The sequence below is a fragment of the Tamandua tetradactyla genome, chromosome 4 (genome assembly GCF_023851605.1).
Source record: "Tamandua tetradactyla isolate mTamTet1 chromosome 4, mTamTet1.pri, whole genome shotgun sequence".
NCBI classification, from domain to species: domain Eukaryota; kingdom Metazoa; phylum Chordata; class Mammalia; order Pilosa; family Myrmecophagidae; genus Tamandua; species Tamandua tetradactyla.
This window is the reverse complement of record NC_135330.1, coordinates 110,155,383-110,166,357: the sequence shown is the minus strand read 5'-3', so window position 1 is coordinate 110,166,357 and position 10,975 is coordinate 110,155,383. Positions and strand designations below refer to the sequence as shown.

Sequence of the window (10,975 nt, the reverse complement as noted above, 5' to 3'; positions counted from 1 at the left end):
TTGAATTTTTCATTTCTATTATCATATTTCTAATTTCAAGAGATCTAAGATGTTCCCCAAATGCTCTTTTTTATAACCTCATATTCTTATTTGATGATTACAGATCTTGTCTCTCTGAGGATATTAGTCATAAGGAATTTGAAGTTTTTCTCAACCTGCACGTTCTCTTTTTCCTCCAAGTTGGTGTTTTCTATTTTTTGGCTTCCCTCCAATAGCTAGCAATCCTTGATTATCTGCTCATATTTAAGACTAGGGGCTAAGAGCTGAGTAGAAGTTCATGCTCTTTCTGGGCTATTTAGTTAGAGAAAACCCACTTTTGTACCTTGAAGTTTTTCTTTTTGGGACAGCTCAAATTCCCCAGAGAGGACTTTCCTGGCTTGTGCCAAAATGACATAATTTTGGATGCCAGTGGTATGGGAACTCAGTGGGGGAAAGAGCACTGGGTTGTAGCATCTGTTCACTTAATTCTTCTGGTTTTTTATTTATTTATTTATTTTATTAAACTTATCAACATACAAACACAAACATTCTTACCATATGATCATTCCATTCTACATATATAATCAGTAATTCACAATATCATCACATAACTGTATATTCATCATCATGATCATTTCTTAGAACATTTACATCAATTCAGAAAAAGAAATAAAAAGAAAACAGAAAAAAATTCATACATACCATACCCCTTACCCCTCCCTTTCATTGATTACTAGCATTTCAATCTACCCAATTCATTTTAACATTTGTTCCCGCTATTATTTATTTATTTTTAATCCATATGTTTTACTCATATGTCCATAAGGTAGATAAAAGAAGCATCACACACAAGGTTTTCACAATCACACAATCACACTGCAAAAGCTATATCTTTATACAATCATTTTCAAGAAACGCGGCTATGGGAACACAGCTCTACATTTCCAGGCAATTCCCTCCAGCCTCTTCATTACACCTTAACTAAAAAGGTGCTATTTAATGTGTAAGAATAACCTCCAGGCTAACTTCTCGACTCTGTTTGGAATCTCTCAGCCATTGATACTTTATTTTGTCTCATTTCTCTCTTCCCCCTTTTGGTGGAGAAGATTTCTTCCAAATTCTGAAGAACATGGGGATTATTTGAATAGTGGTAGACTTTAAGCTGCTCCTATTTTCTGCACTACTCTAAGAAAGGTCTCCTTTCACTGAATCTTGCTACCATCTATAAAATATACTATTTGAATATCTTATGACTTTCTTATACAGTTTCTATTTGTATTAGTTTTGTCTTCCTAACCATATTTAACAGTCACTCTGAGACCAGAATTGCGTTTCATAGTCCTTTTATTTTCCATTGCAACTTTTTAATTTTTTTTATTAATTTTTAAATTAAAAAAATATTATAAGAAAGAAATACAAACATTCTTAACATATGATCATTCTGTTCTACATATATAATCAGTAATTCACAGTCATCATATAGTTGCATATTCATCATCATGATCATTTCTTAGAACATTTGCATCCATTCAGAAAAAGAAATAAAAAGACAACAGAAAAATAAAATGAAAACAGAAAAAAAGATTATACATACCATACCCCTTACCTCTCGCTTTCATTTACCACTAGCATTTCAAACTAAATTTATTTTAACATTTGTTCCCCCTATTATTTATTTTTATTCCATATGTTCTACTCTTCTGTTGATAAAGTAGATAAAAGGAGCATCAGACACAAGGTTTTCACATTCACAGAGTCTCATTGTGAAAGCTATATCATTGTTCAATCATCATCAAGAAACATGGCTACTGGAGCATAGCTCTACATTTTCAGGCAGTTCCCTCCAGCCTCTCCACTACATCTTGAACGACAAGGTGATATCTACTTAATGTGTAAGAATAACCTCCAAGATAACCTCTCGACTCTGTTTGGAATCTCTCAGCCATTGACACTTTGTCTCATTTCACTCTTCCCCCTTTTGGTTGAGAAGGTTTTCTCAGTCCCTTGATGCTGAGTTCCAGCTCATTCTAGGATTTCTGTCCCACATTGCCAGTAAGGTCCACACCCCTTGGAGTCATGTCCCGTGTAGACAGGAGGAGGGCAGTGAGTTTGCTTGTCATGATGGCTGAGAGAGAGAGGCCACATCTGAGCAACAGAAGAAGTTCTCTTGGGGGTGACTCTTAGGCCTAATGTTAAGTAGGCTTAGCCTATCCTTTGCGGGATTAACTTTCATATGAATAAACCCCAAGATTGGGGCTCAGCCTATTGTTTTGCTTGTCCCCACTGCTTATGAGACTATCAAGAATTCTCCATTTGGGAAGTTGAATTTTCCCCCTTTCTCACCATTCCCCCAAGGGGACTTTGCAAATACTATTTATTCTCTGTTCAAATCACTCTGGGATTTATCAGGGCATCACTCTGGACAAGCCTACAAAATCTCATGCCCTACTCAAAGTTCCATGTACTTTTGGTATTCACATAAGTTATATTAGGAAATGCATTACTCAGAATATAAATTTTGACCCAAATAAACATTTTTTTGCTTTAGTCTCACACATAAGTTAAAGTTTTAAAATATTAATTACCATCTATTTTCAACACCCTGCAGTATTGACAGTCCTTTGTTCTTCCTCATGCAAAAACATTTTTAAATTTGTACATTTAGTCACTATCATTATTCACTCTAGGCATTCCTAGATTATACCATCTCAGTCTTTATCGTATATCTTTCCTCCTGATTTCATTGGTGCCCCCAGGCCTCCTCCCTCTATCATTCTCACATTCACCTTCATTCAGTGTTCTAACATTATTGTATTACAGTTAGGTAGTACTGTGCTATCCATTTCTGTAAGTCTTCTGTTTTCAGTTCAGTATCCAGTCCTCAATTCTGCCAGGTGACCTCCAATTTACAAACTTTTTATTCTGGTCTCTCTGTGATACTGGCCTGGCTAGACAGAGAGAGGAGGGGATCTGGAAGCATAAATTGCATCTAAAATAGAACCCTCCTTTTTTTAAAAAAAAAAAAAAAAAAGAAGCTTTATATTTACAGGAAAATCATGCACAAAATATGGAGTTCCATATATCAGCCTATTATTAACACCGTGCATTAGAGTGGTACATCTGTTACAATTCATGAAAGAACACTTTTACAATTGTATTATTAACTATAGTTCTCTGTATTGTACAGTTCTATGTTTTTTAATTTTACTCTAATAACATATATATAATATAAAACTTCCCCTTTTAACCACATTCAGTTATATAATTCAGTGCTGTTAATTGCATTCACAATGTTGTGCCACCACCACCATCCATTACTAAAACATTTCTATCACCCCAAATAGAAAGTCTGCATCAATTAAGCATTAATTTACCATTCCTACCCTTTACCCCAGCCCCTGGTAACCTATATTCTAGTTTTTTTTACTCTGTAAATTTGCTTATTCTAAAAAAATATAGAATGTTTCCCAAATTTGTATGCCCTCCTTGCACAGGCGCCATGCTAATCTTCCAATTTTAGTATATGTGCCACCTAATCAAGCACTCTACATAAGTTTGAACCACTCTTCCTGCTTTGAGCACCCCTCCCCTCATTTCCAGAGGTATCTGGTGCTGCCAATTCCTGAGCCTTTTGTGTATTTCATTGTTCCTTGAATTTTCCCACTGCTGGTTTGGTCTTCCTGGCTCTGCTAAGTCATTGGTCACTTTTCTTACTTCCCAGCTATCAAATTTTGTCACAATTATTTCCTCCCTTAAAAAAATCCATTTACTATCAATATAGAGTGATCTCAAGAAAGAGAAAAAGGAAATGTGTGTGTATTCAACCCTCCATCTTGACCTGGAAGTGGGGACATTCCCTCTTTGCCTTTTTCAATTGCTACCAATTTTTAATCAATATTTATTTACTGATTAATTATTATTAATTGGTTTACTTTACAAATTAAGACAATACTAGCTGTTTTTTTTTTTAAGTAGTCACAGCATCATCATGCATAACTAAGATTACAGCATCCAGAAACTATCAAGCAATGAACGCTTGAATGCCTTGGGCCCTTCCCTAATGCTGATCTCTATAGTAGATGCTTGTAGGTGCCTGCATGTTTACAAGAGACTCTGGGGGAGATAATAAACCCACAGATAGTGGCACAAGACCAATAAGAAACAACACACCTGACAGCAGAAAACAGAGTAGGTCAGGATGAGTCATCCTCAGTGGTATGCGTCTTCTCTGGCTACCACCACCTCAGTGTCTGGAGGAGGCTTCAATTTGGTTGGAGGCTTGAGTTGTCCCACCTGTAACCAAGTCTCTGAAGTGTTGACTCCATGGTTTTTGATCACACCTCCTCATCAGAAAAACATTTTTCATGGGTCCTGTACACGTAAATGTATTTATTTGCTAATTACATATGTCTTACTCTATAGATATTATGGACAGTATAAACTTCACACGCAGGTAGAGATTTTTAAAGAATGAGACAGAAAAAGAAGCAAATTAATAGTTCGAATATTTTCTTTCAGTGCTCCAGTGTGTCTTTTTGTACACCAGGGAATTCTCGACCAGGAGGAGTGTCAGAATACTTGGGAAGGTTTTTCAAGACTCCCACGCACACCTCCTCTGGGCGTTCTGAATCAGAGCCTCCAGGTGCAGGCCCAACAAAGATATCTGAAAAGGTTTCCCCACTGATTCCCACGTACACCTCTGGTTAAGAAATACAGCTGGAAAGTTTTAAAAATAAGCACTTAAAAAAGCACAAACAGTGCTTAAATGGCCACCCTGAGTGCAAAGATTTAGTTTTTAACAGTAGGAAATCTAGAGTCCAATAAAATATCTATATCATCAAGCACCTCTAAAAACTTTTTTTCCCCTACTCCATTTTTCTCTTCTTCCATATCTGTCTTTCACTTTTTGATTTAACTTTTGTTTTTAAATGAAATACCATATAGATAAGCAAAGTGAAGAAAATAAAAATCATCTCTAATTTTATCAACCAGAGATGGCAATTAAAATTTTTATTTATAGTCTTCCAGATATTTATGCATCAAGCATATTTAAAAAGAAGGGGCCATCAACAAGCTCTTGTGAATTTTTTTCATTTTATAAAATTATGGTTATACATACATATATATAAAATTTGTCACTTTAACCATTTTTAAGTGTTCAATTCAATGGCCTTAATTACATTTACAATGATGTGCTGCTACTACTACTATCTTCCCTTACCAGAACCTTTTCCATCACCCGCAAAAGAAACTCTGTGTCCATTAAGGAATAAGTCTCCATGCCCTCGTCTCCTCAGTCTTTGGTAGCCTCTAACCTACTTTCTGTCTCTATGAATTTGCCTCATGTAAATATTTCATATAAGTGGGATCACACAATATTTATCCTTGTGTCTGGTTTCTTTCACCTTAGCATACTGTTTTTTATGTTCAACCATGTTGTAGCATGTATCAGAACTTCATTCCTTTTTCAGAAAGCATGAGTAATAAATAGTCCATTGTACTAATACACCACACTTTGTTTATCCATTCATCCGTTGATGGCCACTTGGATTGTTTCCATCTTTTGGCAATTGTGTGTAATGCTGCTATGAACATCTGTGTGCCCAAATCAATGGGAGCACCAGTTTTCAATTCTTTGGGATAATATACCTAGGAGTGGAATTGCTAGACCATGTGGTAATTCTATGTTTAACTGTATATGCCATTTTTAACCTGAATTTTTTTCAGCTGATAATTGCATTTTTCCCATGAAAATAAATAAGAATTAAAGCTCCAAAGAGCCATGGGTGGTGGTGAGACAGCTAATCCACATCCTCAGAGCAGGTGGTGATGTCAGATGGCCCTGGGTCTGGTTGCTACTGGTTCTCTGACTCAATCTTCTCAAAACCATAGCCTCTTCTCTCCCCATTCTTTCCCTCCCTCCCTTTTCTTTCCTTTCTCTTTTCTTTCACTTTCTACTGTCATTTTCTCCACTAAAGCCACAGAGGCCTCCGGACAAGGGTTAATATTTGACAGAGTTCAACTCCCTGATAATTTGACAAGGGCTGCAAGACCGTGGAGCTGAAAAGACAGCTGCACCCTCCTCTGCCATGGGGATTTTTCCGAGCAAGCCCAGGCAAGAGCCCTCTGTTGTTGATGACTATCTGTTATTCCCACTTGGGAGCCCAAATTAAAGTTGCTTATTTGCCTTAGAAGCCAGGTGTGGCCGAAGGTAGCCCAGGGGCCCTCCAATTGTCAGAGAAAAGCCATTTCAGGGAAATTGCATTTCTGGAATTGAAATCAAGAAGGTGAAAGGCACGGAAACCCAGAACTAACAGCTGGAACGCTTTTACTTGGAGGATCATCAGTTTCCCCACTTGGGATATAAAATGGGTTGCAGAAAACCAGTCCCAACTTGGTTTAGGGGCAAAAACTTCTGAATGCTGGTTTCCTCTTGCTGCTCTTCAACCCACTGCCAAAGAAATTTCCATCTGTAGTTTTTAAACCAGGGTAGTGAGAAAAGTTTCTGAACTTAGGAAACTTCATTGGGGTGATGTGAGAGAAAGTGAACACTTTCCACCTACACTAGAGCCAAATCATCTGTCCTAGAGACTGTGGGAAATTACTGTTTTCATTACATGCAAATCACTGTCCCCAAACCATCTTCTTGGGGAAGAAATTTCACTGGCTTCATTAACTATCAGAGGCTACATTAGACAGCTCTTTGAAGTCACGCCCCTGTGGAAGGTTCTAGAAAATGAGTTGAAAGTGACTCATTTCCCCCCCTAAAACCAAAACACCCCTCCACTCCCACCCCCATGGATCAGCAGCACTGGTTGCTAAGGCAGTTTATCGACTGGAAGGGAAAAAGCTCAAGGGCTGGGTAAACTCGTGATGGGGACAGCAATTAAGTACTTCAACTGGGGGCTGTTAGTCATGGTGGGCGGGGCCTCTCTATCCTGCTGAAAGAAGCTGGTGATAGCTGAGTAGAGGGAGAGGCTGGGGCTCAACCTCTCCCTTTCCTGAGCAGCTCCTACTTAATAAGTAGCACTTGGCATGTAAACAAGGGCAGAAAGGGAGATGAGAAATCGGGGAAAAAATATTTTGGCATCAATAGCTCCAGAAAGAATCTCACAGAAAGACCACCTCTGACCTATGTCAGAGTTGAAACTAAATGAAAAAAATTTTGTCTGAGATCGACTGGAAAATTCTTCCCTCCTCACCAGGGAAACAAATTTCTACCCAAAGTGAGTGGCACCTGAAGTTCCACCATTAGTGACTCATTCCTTTGTGTATTGCAGGTGTCCTGGCATTTAAGAGGCCTAACTTAAGATGCAGTTACTTCTAAGAGAGGCTGGCCAATGATTCCCACTGGCATCAGAATCTATGAGATGATTTTTAAATGTGGAAGCTTGGTGTACACACACACACACACATACTCCAGCTCCCCAGCCCCTTCTACAACCATGGCCTTTAGCTAATAGGTGGGTTCTCTAGTTCTCTGGCCTCTGACAGGACCTTGGTGTAATAAACTTTAGTTCCTGCCTTTACAGGTTAGCATGTGATTTCACAGCAGATGATGGTCGGGTAACTTCCATAAGAACTGACCCCCCTAGAGTTAAGGATGAAAGCAACAGAAAACTGGAAGTAGTTGTTCTTTTTTTAATTCAACATTTCAAAGGCTAGCATCTACAAGAGACAACGTGTCACTTTGCACCAACCAACCCTTTGCCCCTTCTGCACTCTAGTCTCTTCCTTTCCTCCCTACTTTCCCTACCATCCCATTCTTTTTCTCCTTTTCCTTCCCTACAAGAGGCAAGCACATGGGGGGATGCCATGTGTCTGTTTGTGCAATGCTTACTTAATGGCTTTGTACTTTGTTTGCATAATATGGGTTTTAATATTTCACTTGGGGATGTGGTCATTTCAGCGTGTTGGTCTTTTTCACTGGATGGGCCCATGTCTGCGACAAGGAGAGAGGTACCCCTTGTCTCATGATCTTAATAGTGAAGGAATTGGTTTCAGATGCTGAAAGCCACAGGACCACCTGGAGAGGGTGAGAGGGCAGTAAGGGGTGGGGTGGGGGTTTGAAAAGCCATGCCAAGGCCGAGATCCCCCTGGAGCTCTGCTTTGCAATGAATGAGCTTCTTTTGCTCTAGAGTCAGCCCTGGTCAATAATCTCTGGTGGGGAAACAGTGGCCAAGGATCCCACATGTTGTTCCACCTACACCCTCCCTAGAATTTTCCCTGGGTGGGGATGGTGCATGGAAGCCCAGAAACATTCTATAGGATTTGGACACCTAGCAACGCCCACCTACTGTTAACAAGAATGAAGTCCTGGTACATGTGACAACATGGACGAAGCTTGAAGACACCATGTTGAGTGAAATAAGACAGACACCAAAGGGCAAATATTGTATGATCTCAACAATATGAAATAATTAGAATGAGCGAATTCATAGGGTCACAGACTAGAATAAAGGTTACCAGGCGTAGGGGCCAGGGGCTGGGGTAGAGAATGGGGAGTTATTGCTTAATGGGTACAGAGTTTCTGTTTTGGGGGTGACAGAAAACCTTTAGTACTGAATGGTGGTGATGGCAGCACAACGTTGTGAACAGAATCCATAGCACTGAGTTATATATTTGAATAAAAGGGAAAATTTTAGATTTTATATATATTACTGGAAGACAAATTTTAAAAGACACGATTATACAACATAAACAGTGAACCCCAACAGTAAACCAAGGGTGGTAGTTAATAGTACAATTATAATCATATTCTCTCAATTGTAACAAAGCTACCACACTGGTACGAAGTATGAATAATATGGGAGTTATATGGGAACTCTGTTTTCTGCATGATTTTTCTCTAAAAACCTACAACTTCTCTAATAAAACAATTTTTTAAATTAAAAAAAATTAACATCAAGGACCTCATGAAGGGTGAAGAAGTACTACAGAGAAACAGAAGCAGAGCACATGGATAGGAAGAGGAGAAAGTCCGCTCCAGATTTTGCAGGTGTTCAGGAATAATTTGGAGGATTAAATCACTTTTATTTTCGAGAATCAGCTGGCAGTGCCCTCTTCTTCTGCCCTGGGGGAGGGGCGTGCAGCCGTGAGTCATCCAATAGGCTGCTTGTCACACCTCCCAGCGCATCTCTCAGCAGCTCAATGCCCTTTCCGTGGAGAAGGTGGAGCAGACGATGAATCACCTGGGCTACTTACCTCCTCAGACCCTGTGGCTCTTGTCTGCTGCCCCTGGGCCATTTCGGGAGTCCAGCATGTGACAGAACTACAATGCCCAGTCTGTCACTCTCTGCATTCTGCAGTTCCTCTTTTTTTTCTTTGTTTTAATTTTATTACCTCTTCCTTCTCCTAACCACAGAAACAGAGACCGTTGAAGGTCCCTATTATCTAAGATTTTGACACCAAGGTTAACTTCAGTTAAGAGAAAATTCTCCGTTTTCCCAAACAATGGCCAAAATGTTTCTTCAGCAGAAACATTATTTTCTCTGATTTGGACTTATACAATATATTCTCCACCATCCCCATTTTTGTTCACTCTAGTTACCGTTCCTACCCAAACTGATGTTACTCAAGAAATACGCAAAAAAAAACCTTCTTCATAAAGGAGGAATTAACTGGGAAGTTGAAAGCAGAGGCTCTAAAAGAGCTTAGTTCTGCATTCAATTCCTTCTCTCAAATGTATGACAACCCCCCACCTCCAGAGCAAAACAAAACAATAACAAAACTAACAGATTATAGCCCTCAGTTTTCCAATTGTCACAGGAACTAAAGTGGAAAACGCTTTCATGTCCCCTGTCCCACCCTTGCCACACAGAAAATTAATAGGAAATTAAAGCGAACAGAGGCCTCTTGTTTCAAACAAGTGGCTCTTTGCCTCTACTTTCATTTTTCAAAGACAGGAAAAGCTCCTTTTTTGTCTAAAGGGCAGGTCCCAACCCTTTCAGCTTTTTCTCTTCTAAGTTAATATCAAAAGGTGGCATTTCAAAACAGCAGAGAAAAAGATGGATTATTAAATACATAATATCGAGACACCACTCAGCCACAGGGACAAAACTCAGATGAAGCAAAGATTTATATGTAAAAATGAAAGCATAAATGTTCTAGAGGAAAAAAACTGGTTAAAGTTTTGGATAGTTTTTGGATTGAGGAAGACCTTTCTAAATATCACATAAAACTAAGAAGCTATAAAAGAAAAGTCCGATAGATTCAACATTTAAAAAAGTCTGCATGGGAAAAAATCACCAGAAATAAAGCCAAAGCCAAATGACAAAATGAGAAAAGAGTGTTTGCAACTCTGATCTCATGAGGGCAATTTCCTTTAGATAAAAAACTTTCAAATTTAATATGGAAAAGACCAAAAATCTAATTTTAAAAAATGGAAAGGTATACAAACAGACATTTTACAACAAAGGAGAGAGAAATGGCTCATGAATAGTTAAAAAGATACTCAAAAATGTTTTAAAAATAATTATGGTGATGAGTACACAACTATGTGATGATATTGTGAGCCATTGATTGTACACCATGTATAGAACGTTTGCGTGTTAAGAACGTTTGTGTTTGTATGTTGTCTTATCAATAAAAAAATTTTTTAGAAAAAAGATGCTAAACCTCACCGATAATAAAAGGAAACTTAAATGACAGTGAAATTTCATTCCTTACCTAAAAGACTGACAATAAGTGAAAAGTATGAAAACATATATTGTGAACAAGGCTGTGAGTAAACAAGCATTGCTGGTGAGAGTGTAAATTGGTACAACCTCTATAGAAGACAATTTAACAATATCTTTCATATGCCAGCTGTACACAACCTTTGACCAGCAATTCCTAGGAATTTATTCTGAAGATATACCCACATATATGTAAAAAGAAGTATGTTCAAAGTCACTCACAACAGCTTTGTTTTTTCTAACTGAAAAAAATCTGCGGGTAGACAAGAGAATAAGGAAGTCCTGTAGTATTGGGGTGGACTCATCGTCAAGATATTTTG

General features: G+C 38.4%; 1 pseudogene; it reads right to left on the bottom strand.

Moving 5' to 3' along the window:
* Positions 1 to 3,428: 3,428 nt before the first annotated feature.
* LOC143681921 (U6 spliceosomal RNA) lies at positions 3,429 to 3,523 on the bottom strand (annotated as a pseudogene).
* Positions 3,524 to 10,975: the final 7,452 nt, after the last annotated feature.